The sequence below is a fragment of the Muntiacus reevesi genome, chromosome X, assembly GCF_963930625.1.
Source record: "Muntiacus reevesi chromosome X, mMunRee1.1, whole genome shotgun sequence".
NCBI classification, from domain to species: domain Eukaryota; kingdom Metazoa; phylum Chordata; class Mammalia; order Artiodactyla; family Cervidae; genus Muntiacus; species Muntiacus reevesi.
In genome coordinates, this window is record NC_089271.1 from 50,888,908 (window position 1) to 50,916,025 (window position 27,118).

A 27,118-nucleotide genomic window follows, 5' to 3' on the forward strand; every position below is an offset into this window, starting at 1 on the left:
CTGTCATCTGTGTGGAATGAAACCCTTCCTGCGACTCTGGCAGCGATGGTTCCTCCTAGCCTCCAAGCTGCTGGGAGATGCGCTCTGGGCAAGCGGTGGAGAGGGCCGGGCACTAACTCCTCTTCTCCGAATCCCCCCTGCCCTACTGCCGCCGTCCCCAGGCAGGAACCTACTTTGCTTCAGGCCATTCCAGGCTCCCTCTCAGTCCACTACAACGCAGGGAATACGCAGGAAGGTCCTTCTATAAGGAGGGGAGGGGTAAATGTCCCATCTTTGTGACGTTAAAACCAGGCCCGCAGACTCCTCCCCGCTCAAGGCCGGGTAGGCTCTATAGGACGCTGGAGGACTCCTCTCGGTGGTCTTTACCATTCTACTGCACACGCACGAAGGATGGGAGGCCGAGCCCCGCCCACTCCCAGCTTCTCGCCTGGGCTGAGGATGGGAGCCACTGCATTGGCGTTCTGCTGTTGAGAACCTGATCCTGAGAAAGAACGTGTGAGAGCCAGGGGTAGAGAGAGGGACAGACGCAGAGGCAGACATCGATCTCTCTAGGACCCACCAGGTGTGCTTTCGTGTCACAGGACCAGAATCCTCTTTAGCCAAGTGGGATCCGTGTTGTCTCAGGACAGTTATTTTCCGCAGATGCCCCACCTCTTCAGTATCAGATGGCGGTTGGACAGTCTTCAGTTAGTTCAGTCGCTCAGTCGTGTCCGACTATTCGACCCCATGGATTGCAGCACGCCAGGCTTCCCTGGCTATCACCCACTCGCAGATCCTACTCAAACACATGTCCATTGAGTAGGTGCTGCCATCCAACCATCTCATCCTCTGTTGTCCCCTTCTCCCACCTTCAGTCTTTCCCAGCTTCAGGGTCTTTTCCAATGAGCCGGTACTTCTCATCAGGTGGTCAATATATTGCAGTTTCAGCCTTATCATCAGTCCTTCCAATGAATATTCAGGACTGATTCGTTCTAGAATGGATTGGCTGGATCTCCCCGAAGGCCAAGGGGCTCTCAAGAGTCTTCTGCAACACCACAATTCAAAAGCATCAGTTCTTCCGCACTCAGCTTTCTTTATAGTCCACCTCTCACATCCATACATGACTACTGGAAAAACCAAAAGTTTGACTACACGGACCTTGGTTGGTAAAGTAATGTCTCTGCTTGTAATATGTGATCTAAGCTGGTCATTACTTTTCTTCTGAGGAGAGAGCGTCTTTTAATTTCATGGCTGCAGTCACCATCTGCAGTGATTTTGATGTCCAAAATATAAAGTCTCTCACTGTTTCCATTGTTTCCCCATCTATTTGCCATGAAGTGATGGGTCTGGATGCCATGATCCTAGTTTTCTGAATGTTGTTTTAAGCCAAGATTTTCACTCTGCTCTTTCACTTTCATCAAGAGGCTCTTTAGTTCTTTGCTTTCTGCCACAAGGGTGGTGTCATCTGCATATCGGGGGTTATTGATATTTCTCCCAGCAATCTTGATTCCAGCTTGTGCTTCATCTGGCCCAGCGTTTCGCATGATGTACTCTGCATATAAGTTAAATAAGCAGGATGACAATATACAGCCTTGACGTATTTGAGAACCCCATGAATAGTATGGACAGTCTGTATGTGACTTGTTTCTCTTTCTCTCCTTGCTGATGGGCATTTGAAAAATAATATCGAAACATCCTGTGGACATCAGTTGATGACCAGGATACCTGGGCTCAAATCGGTGTTCACCAGGTTCAGTAGTAGGCTCTTTCCTTGGCATCACCTTCCTCCATGCCTCCTGTCCCACGGCATAAAGTGAGACAAAATAATGAAGTATTTTCAGGGGAAATGTTTCCCATATTGAAATCATAACAGGTGTTCTTTCTCAAGGGTGTGTGAGTTAGATTTTGATGTCACGTAGGCATAAGTACATACTCTTAATAGTCTCCTTGAGTCCTGCCTTGGTGTGCAATGTGTTTGAAAACTTTTATCTCCTGAATCGTCCAGTGGCAGTGTATAGTAATTTAAAAAGGAAGGTATCTTTGGTTGTCTGGTTTCCTGGAGTACAGCTGATCCTGGACAGTAGACCTCTCTTGTGGTCAGAAATTCAGATATATGATTAGTGAGGGGTTTCCATTTGTATTTCGATTGTTGTTGATTAGTCCCCAAGTCATGTCCCAATCTTTTGTGATCCCATGGACTGTACCCACCAGGTTTCTCTGTCCATGGGATTTCCCAGGCCAGAATACTGGAGTGGGTTGCCATTTCCTTTCCCATGGGATCTTCATGACCCAGGGATCAAACCCTAGTCTCCTGCATTAGCAGGTGAATTTTTTACCACTGAGTCACCAGGGAAGCCCCTGTATTTCCAATACAATTGCCTTATATTTCACATACCTCTATTGGGTGTATTACATAAGTCTATGCACCTGTGTGTTAGGGTTGCTTTGTTTGTTTTGTCAGAAACAGAAAGGTGAAGTGGCTTTGCTTGCTTAAGTCTCTCAGTGAACAAGCAATAGTGAAAATGTATTTTTAAAAAAAGGATTTCTGTATCTTAAGGAAATGAATTTCCTCAACTCCCTATGCAAGGGGTTTAGTCTGCTGTCTAGAAAGTACTGACATTGAATGAACTCTTTCATGACTGGTCATTTTAGGAAAGAGGTGGTTCTACTGTTTTTAATTGAACATTGGCCACATTTCAAATTATGCTTGAGATTGTGTGAAATAGGTAAGTAAAACTACAGATCCCAGTGATCCGTTTTTATACCCTGCATATGGGTGCAGTAGAGACTCAGTGTAAACCGTCAGTTTGGGTGGGGCCAATGTGCCCTGCAAGGAAATTTTGTTTATAAATTGGACATATTGGATGTGCAAACAGGAAAGGTATACTTTGCTCAGCAGATCATTTATCTAATAAATGAGGACGTAGAGCCAAGGGAATGTGTAACGTGGTGATTGTGAGCTAAAATAGGTGACAACATTGAGAGAGAGAGTGGTATAATGAATAGGGCAGAAACCTTCACATTTTAACCCACATAGATGAAAAACGGTCAGGACCACTACCAAGCAGTGTGACCTTGAGGAAGATGCTGACCCTCTCTGATCCTCGGTTCCCATGTCTGCAAATGTGGAAAATAATAAATGTTATGCTACGCCCAGGTAAGCCCATTCCTGACCCTCTGATCCCGGTCTCTGCTGGCTCCTGAGGCCAAGGCACTCATCACACTTGTTTCACCATGGTCTTCAGTCTGGCTCCCTGCCCACCCCACAGTGAGCTCCTTGAGGACCCTTTTGCTGCATGAAACATTCCTGTGCTCACAAAGTCTGGAAAGCACCCGTCTGGGAGTCTGGGCCCCACAGATGATCAGAACACGATCACCATCTTATGAGTGATGATAAGGTGAGGGACACAGAGCAGTGCTGCTGTTGATATGCTGTCAATTTGTTTCTGCAAACAGCACACAGGAAACAGTGGCTAGAGCCAACCTCTCGGCTCAGTTGACATAGGTCCAGGGCTCTTCCTGTCTTTTATTCCCACATTATCCAGAACCTTATTGTACCAGAGTAACACTCGCCTTTCCCCTTCCTAGTGCATCACCATCATAGCAGCTGTTTCTCAACTGAATTGCCAGTGAGTGAACCCTGAAAATTCTAGGTTCACATTTCTGTTCCTTCGAGCGGTTGAGGGACATCCTGTCTTCTATACCCACTCGGACAGGAGTGTCTAGTGTCCCTCTCGTCCCACTTGCCTTCCCCTTTATTCTATATCTTGGGCAGTCCTTTACCTCCTGAGACTGGGTTCTGTCCTAGGCTATGGCTGCTTTCAGCACTGTGCTGAGGGCATTGGTGACCAGGTGGGCGCTGGGGGGATACTTGTGGGATGAATACAGCTCAGAGAGCCCGGATACTTTATTTCACGGGTGAGAGGTGTAACTTCCACTCAGGCTGCCGTCAGCAAGATGGATGGTTTGAAGGTGCTGATCAGCGTCCTTGGGCAAGTCCACAGGAGCTCTGTCAACTCTGCTCTCCTCATCTTCCTCTTGCTCCCATAGCGACTTCTACTCCTTACCCTCCCCCGTGCCCTCCTCTTGTCTCACTACTCTCCGTGTACATGTACACTGTGCCTGAGCCTGTCCTGTCTCCTGACTTCATGTTGTGTGATTGTCAGTTACCTTTCTGATTAGCTTCTTTGAAAAGTTTTCCCTTTACTCACAGTCCAGGGTGGATGCCGCAATACAGTAAGCATCATGGGTCTTCTTTTATCTTTTTTCTTCGTTTTCTGTTTTTCTTTTCTTACTTTTCTCCCTTTTCTCCCTTTTATGAGGACACAATACAGTGTGTGGGTACGGACACTAGCTCTGATTCTAGACAACCTTCCTTGCACCCAGTTCTCCCCCTTGCTATCATAACATCTCGAGAAATTAAATTGACTCACTGTGCCATACCACCCTCACCTGAAAATGGGTGAATTATTCTGAATAACGACCTGAACTGAGCAGGTTGTTTTTGTGAGTATGGAATGGGGTTAGTAGAGATGTGCTGGCAGCTTCCCTGGTGTAACAACTACTGAGTTGTCACAGGGCAGATTACAGGTCAGGCCTTACCTTCAAGCTTCACAAAGCACTTCAAGGTCACATTAGACATCTGTGTCCAGCCCTAGAGGCTCCTTCCTTCTCAGCCACAGCCCTGAGCTTTTCCGTCACAGCTAGATGAACCCTCACCAGGAGGCTGGATTTTCTGTTACACCTCTCCCACCAAGAAACCACTCACGGACTTCATCTTCTGCTGCATGCATGATGCTGTTCCTGGTAATTTTCACTTCAGATGGATTGGGGCTGCTCCTATGGCAACGGAATGCCCAGGACTGATAACAAGGGTGTGATGTCTCCCTGCTCCCCTAATGGCATAGAAACAATCTGGGACCTGTGCCCAAAATCTTCTCCCCATGTCATCTTCCTCCATCCCACAGTTCACAGTTTACACTCAAGCTGGGTTCCAGTGCATGCCGTACCAGCCCAGTCACTCTCCTTCAGCCTCAAATTCCTTATCTGTAAAATGGCAGTAACTCTACCTGTTGGTGAGGTTTATTGGGAGACCTAGTGGAGATAACAGATGTAAAACACCTAGTGCCCATGACCTGGCAGGTGGAAGGCACGAAATAAATGGCTGTATCCTTTATCTATCAGCTTCTTTAATGCACAGCATCTGGTGTGGGATGATAGAGTGACTCAGTCAATGTCTTTGGATTGGATTGAGAAAGATGTGACATGTTCGGGGTGTATTAGTCAGGCTTCTCCAGAGAAACACAGCCAATAGAGAGAGACTTATTTTAGGGAGTTGGATCATGGGCTCGTGGGGGCTGACAGTTCTGATATCCATAGATACCAGTCAGCTGGCTGGAAACCCAGGTTGCAGTCTAGAGGACCAAATCTGCAGAACACTCCAGCAACTTTGAGCCTCATGCAAAGTTCCTCAGGCTGTATACTTGAGGCTAAACTGTTTCATGCTCAGGAAGCTTCAGTCCCTGCTCTTAAGCTTTTTCAACTGACTGGATGAAGAAACTGCCCCCCACCCACAAACCCATTATGCTGGGTAATACAATCCCCTTAAAGTCTACTGGGAGAAAAGTTATGACCAACCTAGAAAGCATATTAAAAAGCAGAGGCATTGTTTTGCCAACAAAGGCCTGTCAAGTCAAAGCTATGGTTTTCCCAGTAGTCATGTACAGACCTGATAAAGAAAGCTGAGTGCCAAAGTATTGATGTTTTTCAACTGTGGTATTGGAGAAGACTCTTGAGAGTCCCTTGGACAGTAAGGAGTTCGAACCAGTCCATCCTAAAGGAAATCAACCCTGAATATTCACTGGAAGGACTGATGCTGAAACTGAAACTGCTATGCTTTTTACATCTGATGTGAAGAGCTGACTCATTGGAAAAGACCCTGATGTTGGGAAAGATGGAAGCCGGGAGAAGGGGACAACAGAGAATTAAATGGTTGGATGGCATCAGCGACTCAATGGACATGAGTTTGAGTAAGCTCCGGGAGCTGGTGATGGACAGGGAGGCCTGGCCGTGCTGCAGGCCATGGGGTCACAAAGAGTTGGATATGACTGAGCAACTGAACTCAACTGAAAGTCTACTGATAGCTTCAATCAAGTATTCAAGTACCTTTCTAGCCCGCCATCTAGTGGCTAACATCTCAAAAACCGGGCATCGGAGCCAAGCCAAGATGACTTTTACTTTATTCATCACAGTGGGTGAGCAATACACTGACAAACATCACCTCCCAAACAAAATCTCTAGCCAGTGGGCTGTCTCTCTAGCTTTACTCATCTCAAGTAAAATCTGCTCCCTGGCCTCAGAAGCCATGTGAAATGACGAAGAAAGTTTGAGGCAGTTGTGATTTAAGGAGAGATTTGGTGCGATATCTTTATTCATTTGGGCAAAGTGACTGCAGGAAATGAAATGGCATGGGGTGGTGTAGGAAAGGAGATGATGAATTTATTGCCCTCGCCACCTCCCTGCCCCCAGGTAGCCGACTTCAATAGGTCTGACTGTTATTAATGCCTTTGTGTGTGGGCTCACTATTAACATCAGGTGTGTGGTACGACAATCTTGGTGGGCAAATCAGATAGCATGGCCGAATATTCATTTCTCAGAGTGGATGGAGGGAGAAGAAGAAGAGTAAAGCATGATAAACCACAGGTTAGTTATGAGTCAGTTTCTAAAATCTCAGTATTTCCTCACAAGGTGTGTGTGTGTGAATTCTTTTCCTTATCTGGGAATTGGCTTTCTACATGAAGAAATATCATTGTGAGAGACTCCTTGTGACATGTGACAAGAGGTTGGGAGTGAATTGGGTTAAGGCCATTTTCCAAATGTTTCACACTAAGTGTTTATTTTTGTTGTTGTTAAGGGGCCAGCAGTGGCCCTAAAGAACTGAACCAAGGGGTTGAAATACAGGTTTCACTTACTGAAGTATGAAGAGACTCTTTCTGGGATGTGTGTTCATCCTAGCCTGTGGTCGGTCACAGGCAACTCATAGGATTTGAACCGTGTCTGCCTAACGTCATTTGTTTCTTGCCCTTCAACACGCTGGAGGCCGCAGTTGCGGTTACTAAAATTTCGAAGTAAGTTCTCTGAGAAAAGTCGCTCTCTAGAAAATAGCAGTGCCTGGGAAGCCGATCTAAAGTTTTAACATAGCCTAGCTACAGTTTTAACATGCCCTAGTTTTAACATAACATAGATGTAATTTTTGTTAAGCTTCCCCCAAGATATGATTATTCAAAGAATATAGAGATGCACCTACTTCAGTGTCTACCATTGGATTTTCCAAATGAACATACAGTAAGATCGGCCTGGTTCTCTTTCTTGTTTATTTCTTTATTGTTGGCTGCACTGAGGCTTTGTTGCTGCATGAGGGCTTTCTCTAGCTGTGGAGAAGGACTGCTCTCTAGCGGTGGTGCGCGGGCTTCTCAGTGCAGAGACTTCTCTTGTTGCAGAGCATGAGCTCTAGGCTCACGGCTTCAGTAGTAGGAGCAGGAAGGTTCAGTTGCTCTGTTGCACGTGGAATCTTCCTGGACTAGGGGTTGAACGCTTGTCCGTTTCATTGGTAGTTGGATTTTTTTTAATCATTAATTTATTTTAGTTGGAGAATAATGCTTTACAATATTCTGATGGCTTTTACCATATATCACCACGAACTGGCCACAGCTATACATGTGTGCCCCCATTCCTGAACCGGGGGTCCCACCTCCCTCCCCATCCTGTCCTTCTGGGTTGTCCCAGAGCATCAGCTTTGAGTGCCCTGCTTTATGCATTGAACTTGCTCTGGTCATCTATTTTACATATGGTAATGTATAGGTTTCAATGCTATTCACTCAAATCATCCCACCCTCCCCTTCCCCCACCGAGTTGAAAAGTCTGTTGTATAGGTCTCTCTCTTCTTTCCTACCCTGCATGCAGAATCATTGCTACCGCCTTTCTAAATTCCATGTACATGCATTAATACAAGTATTTGTCTCTCTCTTTCTGACCTACTTCTCTCTGTATCACAGGATCCAGGTTCATCTGCCTCATTAGAACCGATTCAAGTGTGTTCCTTTTTAATAGCAGAGTAATATTCCATTGTCTATATGTACCACTACTTCCTTATCCATTCGTCTCCTATTAGACATCTAGGTTGCTCCAATGTCCTAACTATTGTAAATAGTGCTGCAGTGAACAGAGGGGTACATGTGTCTATTTCAGGTCTGAAAGAGACATGTGTACCACAATGTTCATCACAGCACTGTTTATAACAGCCAGGACATGGAAGCAACCTAGACGCCCATCAGCAGACGAATGGAGAAGAAAGCTACGGTACATATACACAATGGAATATTACTCAGCCATTAAAAAGAATATATTTGAATCAGCTCTAATGAGATGGATGAAACTGGAGCCCATTATACAGAGTGAAGTAAGCCAGAAAGATAAACACCAATACAGTATTTTAACGCATATATATATATATGGAATTTTAAAAGATGGTAAGGATAATCCTATGTGCAGGACAGAAAAAGAGAGACAGATGTATAGAACAGACTTTTGGGCTCTGTGGGAGAAGGTGGGATGATCTGAGAGAATAGCATTGAAACATGTATATTATCAAGGGTGAAACAGATCACCAGCCCAGGTTGGATGCATGAGACAAGTGCTCAGGGCTGGTGCATGGGATGACCCAGATGGATGGGATGGGGAGGGAGGTGACAGGGGGGATCAGGATGGGGAACACATGCAAATCCATGACTGATTCATGTCAATGTATGGCAAAAACCACTACAGAAGTGTAAATTAATTAGCCACCAACTAATAAAAATAAATTGAAAGAAACAAACAAATCTGGCTTCCTCAGAGTGTATGCCCAGCAGTGGGTCATATGGCAGTTCTATTCCCAGTTTTTTAAGGAATCTGCACACTCTTCTCCATAGTACCTATACCAGTTTGCTTTCCCACCAACCATGAAAGAACGTTCCTTTTTCTCCCCACCGACTCCAGCATTTATTGTTTGTAGACATTTTGATGATGGCCATTCTGACCAGCGTGCGATGATACCTCATTGTGGTTTTCATTTGCCTTTTTCTAATAATCTGTGATACTGAGCATCTTTTCATGTGTTTATTAGCCATCTCTATGTCTTTGGAGAAATGTCTGCTTAGGTCACTAGCCTACTTTTTATTGGATTGTTCATTGTTTTGGTATTGAGCCACATGAGCTGCTTGTATATTTTGGAGAGTCATTCTTTGTCAGTTGTTTCATTTGCTATTATTTTCTCCTGTTCTGAGCGCTGTCTTTTCACCTTGCCTACAGTTTCCTTTGTTGTTCAAGAACTTTTAAGTTTAATTAGGTCCCATTTGTTTATTTTTGTTTTTATTTCCATTACTCTGGGAGGTGGATCCTAGAGGATTTTGCTGTGATTTATGTCAGAGAGTCTTCTGCCTATGTTTTCCTCTTAAGAACTTTGTAGTTTCTGGTCTTACACTTAGGTCTTTAATCCATTTTGAGTTTGTTTTTGCGTATGGCGTTGGAAAGCGTTCCAGTTTCATTCTGTTACACATAGTTGACCAGTTTTCCCAGCATCACGTGTTGAAGAGACTGTGTTTCATCTATTGTATATTTGTGCCTCTTTTGTCAAAGATAAGGTGTTCATAGGTGCAGGGATTTATCGTTGAAATTTCTGTTTTGTTCCACTGATCTATATTTCTGTCTTTGTGTCAGTACCATACCATCTTGATGACTCTGGCTTTGTAGTATAGTCTGAGTCAGGAAGGTGGATTCCTCCAGTTCCATTCCTCTCTCTCAAGATTGCTTTGAGCATTCTGGGTCTTTGGTGGTTCCAGACAAACTGTGAAACTATTTGTTCTAGTTCTGTGAAAAATATCATTGGTAGTTCGATCAGGATTGTGATGAATCTATAGATTGCATTGGGTAGTAGAGTCATTTTCACTATATTGATTCTTTACTCCAAGACCATGGTACATTTCTATATTTGTGCTATCTTTGATGTCTTTCATCAGTTTTATTTTAATAGTCTTCTGTATCCAGGTCTTTTGTTTCTTAGCTAAATTTATTCCTAAGTATTTTGTTGTTTTTGTTGCGATGGTGAATGGAATTGTTTCCTTAATTCCTCTGATTTTTCATTGCTAGTGTATAGGAATGTAAGGAATTTCTGTGTGTTAATTTTCTATGGCAGGCATATTCTTAACCACTGGACCACCAGGTAAGTCCTGGCCTCCTTGTCTTTGGGTGTGAAGCTCTCTGAGATCTGACACATGGCGAATCCCAGTGATCACTACCGTGACCAGGAAGAGGTCATGTCCATCACCCTGAAAATGCCCAGGTGCTGCCCCTTTCTTGTTTCTCCTTCCACACCTGAATCCCTGACAAAAGGATCTGTCCTCCTTCACTCTATTTTGGCCTTTGCATCTTTAAAATTCCTTACGTATTCGGAATATAAGACCTTTCTCATACCTGTGATTCACAAACATCTTTCCCCTGATAAGAAACGGCTTCCCTTTTCATTGCAGGAGATGCGACTGATGAAAACTTCTTTTCCTCCCCACACTCAGAGCCCAATGTTGTGTAGCCAGCAAGTGCCCGTGAGAGTCTTCAGAAGTGAAAATAAATCCTGCTGTCTGTCAATCTGTGTTTTCAGCTAGTTCCCAGAGCTAAACTTCTCATCTCTGATTCCCCTACCTGAAGGGAAAATATAATAGATCTGTCTAAGGACAGGTGCTGTATCTTTTGCTGTGTTTTTCCTCACACCAGTATTTGCAGTATCAACCAAGAAATGACCAGCAGTCTCTTCTCAATATGTACCTGTAGACCCAATGAAAAGTACCTGATTTGTTCCAGGTGCTTTACTTTATAATTGTGTTCTGTAACAATACTGATACAGTGCATGAATCATTTTCTATGTGGTCCTCTCCATTTTCATTTAGCATCTTATTGTAATAACCATGTTATTATACATTTTTTAAAGTTTGCAGGCTATTTTACATTCATTTGGGCTTCCCTGGCGGCTCCAATGGTAAAGAGTCTGCCAGCAATGCGGGAGACCTTGGTACAATCCCTGTGAGACCAAGGGTCAGTACCTGGGTCGGGAAGATCCCCTGGAATAGGAAATGGCAACCCACTCCACTCTTCTTGCCTGGAGAATCCCCATGGACAGAGGAGCCTGGCAGGTTACAGTCCAGGGCTTCTAAACGAGTCAGAAAGGGCTGAGTGACTACACTTTGACTTTACCCTCATTCCCATTTTTTTATTTCCTTCTCCTATTGGGGATAGGAAAGCATCCTGCAAACCAGTGTGCAAACAACAATCTGACAGACTTGAGACCTGAACGGAGGGACACTCTTGGAGGAACCTGGAGAACCAGGACAGCTGACTCTTCTTCTGTGGGTTACAGTTCCCAAAGGCAAAATATGAGGGCAGTAATACCACCTGCTTCTTGGGTGCTGTCCAAAATCAATGAGCCAGCAGGATCTTAGCTTGCCACTTGTCCCTGTCATGTTATTATTGTAGGTGGCTCAGATAGTAAGGAGTCAGCCTGCAAAGCAGGACACCCAGGTTCAATCCCTGGGTTCGGAAGTTCCGCTGGAGAAGGAAATGGCAACCCCCTCCAATATTCTTGAATGGAGAATCCCATGGGCAGAGAAGCCGTGCAGCCTACACAGTCTAGTTCAGATCAGTCATTCAGTTGTGTCTGACTCTTTGCAACCCCACAAACCACAGCATGCCAGGCCTCCCTGTCCATCACCAACTCCCGGAGACCACCAAGACCCATGTCCATCGAGCTGGTGATGCCATTCAACCATCTTATCTTGTGTCGTCCCCTTCTCCTCTTGCCCTCAATCTTTCCCAGCATCAGGGCCTTTTCCAGTGAGTCAGCTCTTCCCATCAGGTGGCCAAAATATTGGAGTTTCAGCTTCAAAATCACTCCTTCCACTGAACATGCAGGATTGATCCCCTTTAGGATGGACTGGTTGGATCTCCTTGCAGTCCAAGGGACTCTCAAGAGTCTTCTCCAACACCACAGTTCAAAAGCATCAATTTTTCAGTGCTCAGCTTTCTTTATAGTCCAAATCTCACATCCATACATGACCACTGGAAAAACCATAGCCTTGAATAGACGGACGTTTGTTGACAGTGTAATGTCTATGCTTTTTAACATGCAGTCTAGGTTGGTCATAACTCTCCTTCCAAGGAGTAAGGGTCTTTTAATTGCATGACTGCAATCACCAACAGCAGTCATTTTGGAGCCCCAGAAAATAAAGTCAGTCACGGTTTCCTCTGCTTCTCCATCTATTTGCCATGAAGTGATGGGCCCAGATGCCATGATCTTAGTTTTCTGAAGGTTGAGCTTTAAGCCAAGTTTTCCACTCTCCTCTTTCACTTTCATCAAGAGGCTCTTTAGTTCTTCACTTTCTGCCATAAGGGTGGTGTCATCTGCATATCTGAGATTATTGATATTTTTCCGAGCAATCTTGATTCCAATTTATGCTTCATCCAGCCCAGAGTTTCTCATGATGTATTCTGCCTATAAGTTAAATGAGCAGGGTGAAAATATACAGCCTTGATGTACTCCTTTTCCTATTTGTAAGCAGTCTGGTTTTCCATGTCCAGTTCTAACTGTTTCTTCCAGACCTGCATACAGGATTTTCAAGAGGCAGGTCAGGTATTCCCATCTCTTTCAGAATGTTCCACAGTTTATTGTGATCCACACAGTCAAGGGCTTTGGCATAGTCAATAAAGCAGAGATAGATTTATTTTGGAACACTCTTGCTTTTTCGAATATCCAGCAATTATTGTCAATTAGATCTCTGGTTCTTCTGTCTTTTCTAAAACCATCTTGAACATCTGGAAGTTCAGGGTTCACGGTTCACGTACTGTGAAGCCTCGCTTGGAGAATTTTAAGCATCACTTTACTAGCGTGTGAGATGAGTGCAATTATGCAGTAGTTTGAGCGTTGTTCGGCCTTGCCTTTCTTTGGGATTGGAATGAAAACTGACCTTTTCCAGCTCTATGGCCACTGGTGAGTTTTCCAAATTTGCTGGCATATTGAGTGCAGCACTTTCACAGCATCGTCTTTCAGGGTTTGAAATAGCTCAACAGGCATTCCATCACCTCCACTAGCTTTGTTCATAGTGATGCTTCCTAAGGCACTTGACTTCACATTCCAGGATGTCTGGCTCTAGGTGAGTGATCACACCTTCATGATTATCTAGGTCGTGAAGATCTTTTCTGCACAGTTCTGTTGTAGTCTTGCCACCTCTTCTTAACATCTGCTTCTGTTAGGGCCCTACCATTCCTGTCCTTTATCGAGTCCATCTTTGCATGAAATGTTCCCTTGGTATCTCTAATTTTCTTGAAGAGAGCTCTAGTCTTTCCCCTTCTATTGTCCAAGGGGCCTTAAAGAATCTGACAGGACTGAGAAACTTTCATTTCCACGTCTCTTAAACATTTTCAAGTCGAAACTCACTGTTATAATAAAGTTTTATTTAAATACTACATTTCCTCTCGGATCAGAAGACGGACAAGGGAGTTCACTCTCTCCACCATTATTCAATATATCAGCTTATATTATTTTATTGTAATTTTCAGTGTCAATGGCTTTGTTCAAAGTTTTCACAAGGGGCTCTCTGAAGGGCTCAGATGCAGTTTGAACCAGCCAACTTGGTCAAGCAGACAAAACAACGTGCTCCAACTTATGGCAAAAGGTTTCGTGGAATTTTTTTCAACCGTGAAGGGCGGGGGTAAACGAGATGGTGCCACTTGGAGCAACACTGCCACCTGCCGACCATAGAAACGAAAATGCCACAAGCCCAGAATAAAAGCCAACGTTTTTCTTTGGTTTTCTCGGATAGGATTGAACGGCGTGGATGAGGAAGTTAAGAAGGATTCCCAACAGAACTAGAGTAAGGAAGGCAACCTCTTGAAGGGGCCCGGCCAAACCACCGGAGGACCGCGGACTCCAGTCGCTCGCGGAACGCTGGAAACAAGGGCAGAAGGTCAGGGAGTCTCAGACAACCCGGCCTTGGTGGGCGGTGCTGCGCCCCCATTGGCTGGTTCTGGGCATGCGCGGAACAACCCAGTGAGGCCGGTGCCAGTCTCCTGGCCGTCGTTGGTTGGAAGTTTTCTCTGGGACCCGGTTTCACAGTCTTCACTGAAGAACCTGACCGTGAATGTCCGGGTTCTGTCGCCCACTGCCGAAGCCCCACAAGTGCGGAACCCGTACAAGTCCCCTGTATTTGTCCTTCCGCCCACCCCAGCCCTGTGAACGCGTTCCTCCCGTGGTATACTCACTGTTCTCTCACCCTCACTTTTCTGATCCGTCCTCACTGCCCACGAGGCTCCCACGGTCACCCCGGAGACTCTCCGTCCTCGTCGATGTTCCCCTCCTCCCTACCCGAGCATCCCCCTGCCCACGGTCTCCCCGCCCCGGCCCCGGGCATCAGGAAAGACCGCGCCCCTCATGGTGTGCAGTTTCTACCCTTCTTCCCTCTCATCACCCTCCACATGCTGTCCTGTCCAGCTCCCCAGCTCTGGTGCCAGTGCACGGATACCAGAACATCCTGGGAACCCTCACCTCCACTACCACACGTCCTTCCATTACCATCCGCCAGGCCCCGCCCCGATCGGATCCGCAGAGCGAGGGCTGGAAGTTGTCCCCCACAAACACCTCTTGTGCTCCTTGCACACTCCTGACTACTCACTCCCTGCCTGTGTCTGAGCACCTGAGTGTTGAGCACCCAACTTTACAAACTTTACAGAAGTGTTTTATCTTAAACCCGTGGCCAGTGTAGAACTACTGCTCTTTTCACTCTCACCTACCTACACTACTACACTACACAGTAGTAACCTTCCTCCATCCTAATGACCACCAGCCCCAACCGAAATTAATTCGTGGAGAAGAAAGAAGCAATCCCGTGGGATTTCTCAAGTCTCCCAATCCCAAAGTGCATGTTTCTGCCCTGGCAGTCTGCTGCCCATCTGCCCGAGTGCTCCTGACTGCACCCAGCCCCTCACCTCTGCCCGGGATCCCATGCCTTGCACCTTCCCAGGGACTTCCAATCTGCAGTTATCACCCCTCTCGCCTGAACCAGCACCTGCACCCTCTACATCGCAGCATTCCACAACACTGGGGGAAACCCATCCTCTTCTACCACCCTCTTCTGCAGCTACTGGCACATCACCCGTTGCCCTTCAGAACAAAACTGCTTCAAATTCTGCTGAGATATTCTCTACTCAGCCCCCTTCCATGAAGCTTTTGTCTCAGTCACTCTAGTGTAACTGGCCTTGCCAAGCCCATCACTGAAATCCATACTTCCTGATCCCGCAGACACTCTTCAGTGCTCATCTTAGCCAACATCTCAGGCACCTTGGGCATACTTGACTCTTGTGTTCTTTATCGCTCTGTTTTTATATTTCAGGGGTGTGGGGCTTATGTGACACCAAAGTATCCTAACTGTACTTGACAAGGTACACAATCTACCCTATGCCCCCTCTGACATGAATATTGTATGGGAAGTCTTGGGTCAAATGAAAGACAAGCCAAAGAAAAGAGCACCCCAATCACAGTGGGGAACGGCCCACAGAGGTAGTGGCAGGCAGAGGTGAGAGGGCTAAGACAGAGAGGTGTGACAAGAAATGAAGAGGAAGACCAGGGAAAGGAGGATTCCACCCCATTCACACTTGGGACTCACAGGGGGCACACTGCTCACTGACCCAATGTTGTCTTTGGGGAGATGGGTGGCTGTCGCTTAGGAATTTCGTTTTCTGGAGCTGATCTTGGTGCTTGCTTTGCTGCAGGTGAGATCCAAGGGAGAGCTCTGCATCACCTGAGGGAGAAATGTGGAAAGGGACAGAACCCAGATGAAACCTAAGCAGGCAATGGGCTAGGAGGCCTTGCGGCTGAGGCTGAGGAGTGGACATCCCTGCCCAGGGATGGGCTGGACGATGAGACCCAGATTCAGAGGGGTCTGCAAGTGCCAGCAGAGTGGCTGAGGCTCAGTCAGCCAGGGAGCACTGGATCCACAGCAAGAGGAGGGAGACAGAAATGCAAGTTTCACCACCCCCACCCACGGGTGGTGCAGGTCAGCATCAACAGCTGGAGCCAGTAGAGGACAGTCATCTTTCCTTCAGGGACCGCTGAGGCTACTGTGAGGAACAAAGGTGTTATAGGCTACCCCTCTCACATTACCGCAAGCCTTGTAAGTGACACATTCCCCTGCTCCATGGCTGAGAGAAGTAGAGAGCATTTTTACCAGAATAGACTGAGCATTTGTATCTATGGATATTCAGCTGGTTGCATGCAACCACACTTTCCATCTTAGAAGCAACTTCAGTAGGAGTTTTCTGGTTACTAACCAGTATGAAGGGTGAACACTCATGAGGAAGATCAGATCAGCCAGGGAGAACAAATATACTAAAGTGTCCGTGGATTCTGAGGAGCATACATTGAGACTGTGATCTCAGCAACCCATGCCCCTCCCCACCAGCACCCTGGCTCTTCCTGTGACCAAGGGTCGCAGAGGCAGAGTGGGGCCCAGAGGGAGAGGAAGGTCTTCCTGGAACTCCAATGCTGCTTTGAAACCACCACTCTCCCTTGACATCAACGTGAATACTCACCTGTGAAGATCATTCCAATTCTCCATTCTGTCTTCTAGTCAACAGTCCTGATGATTCTTTTCGAACTGGCATCCTGGCCTCTTTGGTTTGGAGAAAAAATAACATACCCTGCCAGCACACAGACCTCTACTTCCAATACGCTGCGTCTTTGATTCCTTTCAAGCCATGCTTCTTGAAAGTACAGACTCCAGGAGCATCCTTATCTGGTTACCTCTTGATTCCTCCTCTGAGTACCCATCCACACAATATCCCATTGCTAACTCATCCCAAGACCTCCATGGGCCAAACTTTAGTACCTGGTGGTGTATTGGCCACAGACACATTCTGTCTTCAAAAACACTTTCCTTGGTCAGAGTCTCTGACAGAAGTGCATGCTGGCTTTCCTCCTCCCTCTCAGTCCATTACTTCTAAGACTCCCTGTCTGACCATTTATTTAACCCCCTCCTAAATCTTGGTTATGCTTTCCTCTGGTTTCCCACCTCTGCCATCTGCTCTTCCATTCTATACATAATCCTTGGGTGACCACGTAACCCCCCACAGCTTTTACCCATCTGACTTGTTTTCATCCGTTATCCCTCTGTATGCTGATGGCTTTTCCGATCACCAGATGTACCTAAGACGTCCCAACTGGGCCCCAATTCCCCCACAGGCTGTTTGCTGATTCAGACTGCATCTGAGCCCTTCAGAGAGCCAGTTGTGAGAACTGTCACCGGACCCATTGACACTTAAAATTACGATAAAATAATATAAGCTGATATATTGAATAATAGTGGACGGAGTGGTCACGCTTGTCTTGCTTCCGATCCTTGAGGAATTCCTGTATGTTTAAAGAGAATTTTATTATGACAGTGAGTTTTGACTTGAAAATCATTCCGTGAAGTGGAAGTGAAAGTGGATCAGACCTGTCTGATTCTTTAAGACCCCTTAACGAAATGTGTAGCCTTCCTGGCTCCTCTGCCCATGGGATTCTCCAGGCAAGAATAATGGAGTGGGTTGCCATTTCCTTCTGCAGAGGATCTTCCCAACCCAGCGATTGAATCTGGCTATCCTGTACTGCAGGCTGACTCCTTACCATCTGAGCCACCTACAGTAATAACATGACAGGGACAAGTGCCAACCTAAGATCCTGCTGGGTAAGTGATGCTGGACACCACCCAAGAAGCAGATGCCATTACTGACCTCATTTTATGCCTTTGGGAGCTGTGGCACACAGAGGAAGAGTCAGCTCTCCAGGTTCTCAGGGTTTCTCGGAGAGTGTCCCTATGTTCAGCTCTCAAGTCTGTCAGACTGTAGTTTGCACACTGGCTTGCAGGATACATTCCCCTCCCCAGTGGAAAGTGAAATAAAATGCTCACTGGGATTGAGGGTAAAACAGCCTGCAATGCTGCGAAAGATTGACAGCAGGAAGAGAAGGGGATGACAGAGGACAAGATGGTTGGATGGCATCACTGACTCAATGGACATGAGTTTGAGCAAGCTCCGGCACATGGGGAAGGACAAGGAAGCCTCCTGACGTGCTGCATGCAGTCCATGGGGTCGCAACGAGTCGGGCACGACCGACGGCGTGAAAAACAGCAATAACATATTTATTACAATGAGACACTAAATGAAAGGGGGGCGGGAAGGGAAACTACATAGAAAACGCCTCATCCACTCTATCACGATTATGACACGACAACACATTTAGAACGCAAAGCACCTGGAAGTAATCCGCTGCTGCGGATTACAAGTTGCTCAGCTCACTGCAAGGTGAGTCAGGAAGGGACTTCAACCCAGAGTCGACCGACAGAGAAGAGGGCAGGGTAGTGACTCAAAAGAACCATCTTGCTGGAGCCAGGTTGGACAGGACCCGGACGTCACGGATCAGGTCCCTCAGTGGAGAGTTCCAAATGGTTTCGGGGAGAAATCTGCCAGCGGACGCAGACTGGGAGACTGGCACTGTCCTTACTGCTCCCCGGGGCAGGCCCAGAACCAGCCCTCAGCAGCTCCAGAGCTTCCTGGACGCCCTGACTTCTTGCCCGCCTCGCTGTGGTTCTGTGGGCGGGTCGAGCGGAACTCGCGCGGTGCGGGGTGGTTTGCCCGGGCCCCTTCCAGAGGTTCCCTTTCTTTCTCCAGTCCCCCGGGCCATCCCCCATAAGTATCCCATCTACGTTGTCCAGTCCTCTGCCTGAAAACCGAGCAGGAAGGATCGGTTTTCTTCTGGGCTTGCTGGCATTTTGGTTTCTGTGGACTGCAGGGGGCAGTGTTGCTCCGGGGAGCTGCCTGCCCGTTCCTCCCCCGCCCTTCGGGGTTGAAAAAAGCCTGTAATAAGCGACGGACTTTTTTTTTTTTTTTTCCTGTGAATGAGCTGGTTGGCTGCTTGGACGAGCTGAGGAAACTGCTGAGATACATATTAACCTAACTGAAAAAGTAACAACAAAGAGAAAATATTAAGCAGGTCAAGGGAAAAGTAGCAAATAACAGAAGAGGGCATCCCCATAAGATTATCAGCTGATTTCTCAGCAGAAACTGCTGCAGGCCAGAAGGGAGTGGCATGATGTATTTAAAGTGGAGAAAGGGAAAAACCTACAGCCACAAACACTCTACCAAGCAAGGCTCTTCTTTCAGATTCAACAGAGGAATCAAAAGACAAGGAAAGGCTCAGAGAATTCAACAGGACCACACCAGCTTTACAACAAAGACTAATGTAACATCTCTAGGCAGAAACAAAATGCCATGACTAGATTCAAGAGAATTATGAATGGGAAAGCTCGCCAGTAAAGACAAACACACAGTAAACATGGGAACTCATCCACACACAAATATGATATCAAACCCAGCAGTTATGAGAGGATTGGAGTACAAATGCAGGATATTGAAAATGAATTTGAAATGAAGAGATCAGTAAAGTTAAACATGTATATATATACTCTTTTACTCAGGCATGTCAGACTCTTTGCAACTCCACGGACTCTCCAGGCTCCTCTGTCCATGGAATTTTTCCAAGCAATAATACTGGAGTGGTTTCCACTTCCACCTCCAGGGGACCTTCCCAACCCAAGAATGAAACCAAAATCTTCTGCATCTCCTTCATTGGCAGAGGGATTCTTTAGCACTGAACCACCATGGAGACACACACACACACACACACACACACACACACACACATACACACATGTATATATATACATATGTATACATGTGTATATATACATACACACACACTTGTGTGTGTATATGTGTGTATACACACATATATACACATATATACACACACATATATAGACACACACACACACACACACAAACGTGTCTATGTGGTGTGTGTATAGACAGCTACAACAAAAAAACTCATGATAACCAAACATCTACAATAGATATAGACACACACAAAAAAGGGATCCATTCACAACACTAAAGACAGTCATCAAGTCACAAAAGGAAGTTTAGGACAAACACCTTTAAAACAAACCCAAAACAATTTTTAAAATGGCAATAAGGACACACATGTCAGTGATTAACTTAAATGTAAATGGATAAAATGCTGCATCCTAAAAAAAAAAAAGAGAGAGATAACGATTTAAAAAAATGAAGACCCATGTATAATATGGTCTGGGCTTCCCTGGTAGCTCAGCTGGTAGAGGATCTGCCTATAATGCAGGAGACCCCGGTTTGATTTCTGCACTGGGAAGATCCCCTGGAGAAGGGATAGGCTACCCATTACAGTATTCTTGGGCTTCCCTGGTGCCTCAGTCTGTGAAGAATCTGCCTGCAATGCAGGAGACGAGGATTCCATCCCTGGGTTGGGAAGATGACCTGGAAGAGGGCGTGGCAAGCCACTTCAGTATTCTTACCTGGAGAATCCCCATAGACAGAGGAGCCTGGTGGGGTGCAGTCAATGGGCTCGCAAAGAGGCAGACACGACTGAGTGACAAAGCACAGCCCAGCACACACAATACTGTCTACAAGAGACCCATTTTCAAATCTAGGTACACTTACAGACTGAAAGTGAAGGGATGGAAGAAGATTTTCAATGCAAATGGAAATCTAAAGAAACCTGGAGTAGCAATACTCACATCAGACAAATCAGACTTTAACCACTGTTGCAAGATTCAAGGACACCACATAATGATCAATGGATTATTCCAAGAAGAAGACACAACAATTGTCAATAAATATGCACCCAACATAGGAGCACCTCAATATATAAACAGCCATAAAAGGAGAAAACATCAGCAACACAATAATAGTGGGGGACTTTAGCACTCCACTTTCATCCACGAAGAGCTCATCCAGACAGAAAATCAAGAAGGAAGCACAGCGCCAAAATCACACTTTACACCAGATGTACTTAATTGCTATTTCTAGGCCATTCCATCCAAAAGCAGCAGAATACACTTTCTTCTCATGTGCACAAAGAACATTCTTTATAGATCATATCTTGAGTCACATATCAAGCCACATAAATTTTAGAAAATTGAAATCATGTCAAGAGTCTTTTCTGATCACAATGCTGTGGGTTAAGAAGTAAACTATAAGAAAAAACTGCAGGAAAAAAAATACAAACACGGGGAGGATTAAACAATGTGCTCCATAGTGTATGTACCAATTTACATTCCCACCAACAGTGCAAGAGCATTCCCTTTCTCCACATCCTCTTCGGCATTTATGTTTTGTAGATTTGTTGATGGTGGCCATTCTGACAAGATTGTACTCGTTGTACTTTTGAATTGCATTTCACTAATAAACAGCAGTGTTGCACATCATTTCATGTATTTGTTGGCATCTGTATGTCTTCTTTGGAAAAATGCCTGTTTTAGGTCTCCTGCCCATTTCTTGATTGGGTTGTTTATATTTCTGATATGGAGCTGCATGAAATGCTTGTATGTTTTTGAGATTAATTCTTTTTCAGTTGCTTCATTTGAAATTGTTTTCTGCCATTATGAGGATTGTCTTTTCACCTTGTTTACAGTTTCCTTTGCTGTGTAAAAGTCAGACTCGACTAAGCAACTGAACTGAACTAACTTGCTGTGTAAAATACTGTAAGTATAATGAGGTCCCATTTCTTTATTTTTTTTTATTTCCATTAATGGAAAGAGGATATTGCTAAAATCTTTGTTAGTGTGTTCTGCGGATGTTTTCCTCTAAGAGTTTTATAGTATCTGGTCTTACATTTGGTCTTTAATTCATTTTGAGGTTTTTTTTCCCCCTGTGGTGTTAGTAAGTGTTCTAATTTTTTTATATTTTACTTTTACATGTTACAAGTTACTTTTACATGTTACAGTCTAATTTTCACAGTACCACTTATTGAAGATGGTCTTTTCTACATTGCATATTCTTACCTCCTTGGGTATAGATGAGGTGCCCCATAGGTGCATGGATCTATCTCTGGGCTTCCTACTGTGTTCCATTGGTCTTTCTTTTTGTTTCTGCCTGGAGCTGTTACATTAGTCTTTGTTGTGAAGCTGGTATGGTCCTGTTGAATTCTCTGAGTCTTTGCTTCTCTTTTGATTCCTCTGTTGAATCTGAAAGAAGAGCCTTGTTGGTAGAGTGTTTTTGGCTGAAGGTTTTTCCCTTTCTCCATTCTAAATACATCATGCCACTCCCTTCTGGCCTGCAGCGTTTCTGCTGAGAAGTCAGCTGATAATCTTATGGGGATGCCCTCTTCTGTTATTTGCTACTTTTCCCTTGACCTGCTTAATATTTTCTCTTTGTTGTTACTTTTTCAGTTAGGTTAATATGTATCTCAGCAGTTTCCTCAGCACTTCGAAGCAGCCAACCAGCGCAAGCGCAGAAAAAAAAAAAAAAAAAAAAACCCGTCGCTTATTACAGCCTTTTTTCAACCCCGAAGGGCGGGGGAGGAACGGGCAGGCGGCTCCTCGGAGCAACACTGCCCCCTGCAGTCCACAGAAAAGAAAATGCATGCGAGCAAGCCCGGAAGAAAATCGTTCCTTGCTGCTTGGTTTTCTGGCAGAGGACTGGCCAAAGTAGGTGGGAAACTTACGTGGGATGCCCCTGAGGACCAGACGTGCACAGGGACTGTTTCTGGAGGGAGCATCTAGCATTCGTGGAGGAGGCCGGACCCAGAACGTGGAAGGAGCAGGGGCACTCCTCGTTGTGACAAAAGCAAGGGCATGTCTTTCCCCACATGTCTCACTTGGACATCTGCATTACCTTCCTAAACTGCTTTACTGAGGTATAATCCCATACCACAAATCACACCCATCACTTCCAGGGCAGTGACTTTTAGTACCTTCACACAGTGGCGCAGCCACCACTACAGTGCAGTTGTGGAACACGGCCAGCCCCACAAAATGGTTCCGCGTACCCATCAGCAGTGGATCCCCAACAGGACCTGCAGGCCCAGGCATCCTCTCTGTATTTGCCCTTTCTGGGCATTTCATATCGACGGACTCCTGCAGGAAGTGGCCTTTTGTGTCTGGGCTCTTTCACTTAGCGTAAAGCTTTGCAGGCTCACCCACGTGGCAGCAGAAAGGAGAAGTTCATCACTTTTCATCCATCTATGCTATTCCACCATATGGCTATATACAGAATACTTTGTCTACCACTCTCCAGCTGACAGACTTTTAGGCTGCTCCACTATTTGGAAATTAGAAACAGTGCTGCTCACTGTTTATAATAGCCAGGACATGGAAGCAACCCAGATGCCCATCAGCAGATGAATGGATAAGGAAGCTGTGGTACATATACACCATGGAATATTACTCAGCCGTTAAAAAGAATTCATTTGAATCAGTTCTAATGAGATGGATGAAACTGGAGCCCATTATACAGAGTGAAGTAAGCCAGAAAGATAAAGAACATTACAGTATACTAGCACATATATACGGAATTTAGATAGATGGTGGCGATAACCCTATATGCAAAACAGAAAAAGAGACACAGAAGTACAGAACAGACTTTTGAACTCTGTGGGAGAAGGGGAGGGTGGGATGTTTTGAAAGAACAGCATGTATATTATCTATGGTGAAACGGACCACCAGCCCAGGTGGGATACATGAGTCAGGTGCTCAGGCCTGGTGCACTGGGAGGACCCTAAGGAGTCGGGTGGGGAGGGAGGTGGGAGGGGGGATCGGGATGGGGAATACGTGTAACTATATGGCTGATTCATGTCAATGTATGTCAAAACCCACTGAAATGTTGTAAAGTGATTGGCCTCCAACTAATAAAATAATTAAAAAAAAAAAAAAAAAAGAAACAGTGCTGCTGTGAGAGACCTGTAAGGACAAGTATTTGCGTGGACATAGGTTTTGCTTCTCATTTCCCAATGATGTCATTTCTCCTTTTGCACGGTGCACAGGCTAGACCCTTCCGGCAGTGTGGAACAGAGGTGGTTGAAGCAGACCTCCTGTCCTTGGTCTGCATCTCAAGCGGCAAGCATTCACTCAGACACTACTAGATGTGACGTGACGAGAGCAGGATGGTTCTCGGGGATGTCCTTCAGCACCACGACGACGATCCCTTCTATCCTGAGTTGGTTGACCGTGTTTATTGATTTAGTTATTTACTTATTTGTCATAAACGGGTCTTGAACTGTGTCAAATGCTTTTTCTTTGTCTGTCAAGATGACAGGTGGTTTCCGTCCTTCCTTATATCAATACGCTGTTTCCCATAACTGAAATTGAGTGTTGGTCCAATACTGCAATCCTGGGAAAAATCTTGCACAGCCCTTCGCAAAATGTTTCTCTATTTGGTTTGCTGATACTGTGTTGAGGGTGTATGCATCGCTATTCATGATAGATATGGATCTGTAGCTTTCTGGTGATGTCAAGTCTGGCTTTGGTACCGGGCTAATACTGTGCTTATAGGATGAATGAGGAAATGTTCCCTCCTCCCTGCTGTCTATTCAGGAAGAATCTGTGAAGGATGGGTGCTAGTTCTTCTTCAAACATTTGATAGATTTCACTGATGAAACCAGGAGGCCCAGGACTTCCCTTTGTGGGAAGGTCTTTAAATGAATGGTTCAATATCATTGCTTGCCACAGGTACATTCAGATTTGTTATTTGGCCACTGCATTTAAGCCAACTCCCATCCAGTATTCTCTGGCCTGCTGGTTCCTATGGCTCGGTCTCTGGCCTAGGATTTGACGGGTTACACATCTCTGCACATCACAGGATTCTGGCTCCTACTCTGTAACTGGGGAGAGTATGCTGTCTCAGAAGTGACCCCCAGACCACCAACACCCAATAGGCAGGTTGGGGACACAGACTTTGAGGTGGGAAGAGGGTGGCACTGCTGATATCCTCATTTACAGCCGCCCATCCACCCTCCGGGTGCCCTCTTGCAGTCTGTGGGTAATTCTGCAGTTGGGACTGGCACAGCAAGGACCCAGAGTACCCTGTCCCCTCCCCCACCATGTCCACTTCATCTACCCTGATCCTCCTCACTCCTCTCATCTCCTAGCAACGCAGCCTCACAGGGGATCCGTGACGTACTCGCCACCACATCTAAGGGTGTCAGATCTCCTCTCTGCTTAATGACTCAACTCTCAAGGGCAGGGACTGGCCATGCAATTCCTCCTCACCTCCCCCTCTCAACAGCCAGCCTGGCACGGCATGGAGGGGATGTAACATCAACAGTGAAAACCTTCGTGATTGGCTAAATTGAGGGACTGTGGATGGCGGGATCGACCTGGGTTGGCTGCTGGAGTGAGCCCATCGCATCCCACCCTGGGGAACTTGTGCCGGGTGGGAATGACCCTCCCTGCCCCAGTGCATTGTGGCTAGCATCACTAAGGTACTAGGACGTACCTTATCCAGACTTGCTGTGCCAGCAGCTGTGGACGGGCACCGAAGTCACCGGGTCTTCTCACTTCACCCCAGCCTTTACGGAGGGTACAGTTGGGGATGCTCTGTCAGGAATAAACCTGCGCTCATATGGCCTATTAGTCTATGACAAAGGAGCCAAGAACATTCATCATGGAAAATGCTGTCTCTTTAATAAATGGTTATGGGAAAACTTGGACCCCTTTCTTACACAACATTCAAAACTCAACAACAACTACAGAAGATTCAAGACGAAAGTGTTAGTGGTGGTGATCACTGCAATCTCGCCGTGTATCAGAGCCCAAGGAACTGCACACCCAAGGACAAGCAGGCCAGGAATTCCCTGGCGGTCCAGTGGTTAAGAATGGGCCTGCAACATGGTAAAGTAAGTAGCCTCCAACTAATATAAATAAATGAAAGAATAAAAAAATTTTTTAAATCTAAAAAAAAAGGAATGTGCCTGCCATATAAAATTAACACACAAAAATCCCTTACATTCCTATAAACTCATAGAAAAAAATCAGAAAGAGTACTTAAGGAAACAATCCCATTCACCATTGCAATAAAAAGAATAAAACACTTAGGAATAAATGTACAGAAAAAAGCAAGAGACCTGTATACAGAAAACTGTAAAAAGAAAAAAATTGATGAAAGCAATCATAGATGACACAGAGAGATGGAGAAATGTACCACGTTCTTGGATTGGAAAAATCAGTAGAGGGAAAATGACTCTACTACCCAAAGCAATCTGCAGATTCATCACAATCCTGATCAAACTACCAAAGGTATTTTTCACACAACTAGAACAAATAATTTCTCAGTTTGTATGGAAACACTAAAGACTCCGATTACCCAAAGCAACCTTGAGAAAGAAGAATGGAATTGGAGGAATCAACCTTCCTGACTTCAGTCTATACTACAGACTATATTACAAACCTACAGTCATCAAGACAGCCATCAAGACAGTATGGCAGAAAGACAGAAATATAGATCAATGGAACAAAATAGAGAACCCAGAGATAAATCCACACACCTATGCACAGCTTATCTTTGACAAAGGAGGCACAAATATACAATGGCATAAACAAAGTCTCTTCAGCACGTGATGCTGGGGAAAACGCTCAACTACGTGTAAAAGAATGAAACTGGAGGAGAGGACACATGTATACCTGCGGCCGATTCATGTTGTTATATGGCAAAAACCATCACAATATGGTATAGTAATTATTTTCCAATTAAAATAAATTAATGATTAAAAAAATAAAACAGAACCCACCTGCCAATGCAACGGGGCAGGCGTTCGGTCCCTAGTTCAGGAAGATTCCACGTGTCCCAGGACAACTAAGACTGTGGGTAACTACTGAACCCACCTGCTTCGACTTCTGAAGCCTTCGAGCCTACAGTCCATGCTCCGCAAAAAGAGAAGTCTCTGAAATGAGAAGCGCATGCACCGCCACTAGAGAGTAGTCCTCCTTCTCCACAACTAGAGAAAGCCTCGTGCAGGAACAAATATTCAGTGCAGCCAACAATAAATAGATAAATAATAAGAAAGAAAACCGGGCCAATCTCACTGTGTGTTCATTTGAAAAATCCAATGGTAGATACCAAAGTAGGTGCATCTCTCTACATTCTTTGAATGATCATATCTTGGGTGAAGCTAATAAAAATTACATCACAGGCTATATTAAAATTTTAGATCAGGTAC

The 27,118-nt window shown here is 45.4% G+C and overlaps 1 long non-coding RNA gene across 3 annotated transcripts in view; it reads right to left on the reverse strand.

The window, feature by feature from the left end:
* Nucleotides 1-27,118, reverse strand: part of LOC136153870 (uncharacterized) — a 37,928-nt gene that overhangs the window by 2,702 nt on the left and 8,108 nt on the right. For 2 of the 3 annotated variants that reach the window (XR_010660457.1, XR_010660455.1), the window contains exon 2: nucleotides 26,690-26,842. This is a non-coding gene — a long non-coding RNA (uncharacterized lncRNA). Of the gene's footprint in view, nucleotides 1-25,396; nucleotides 25,500-26,689; nucleotides 26,843-27,118 lie in introns of those variants that run through there. The other variant, XR_010660456.1, reaches the window with a different exon arrangement.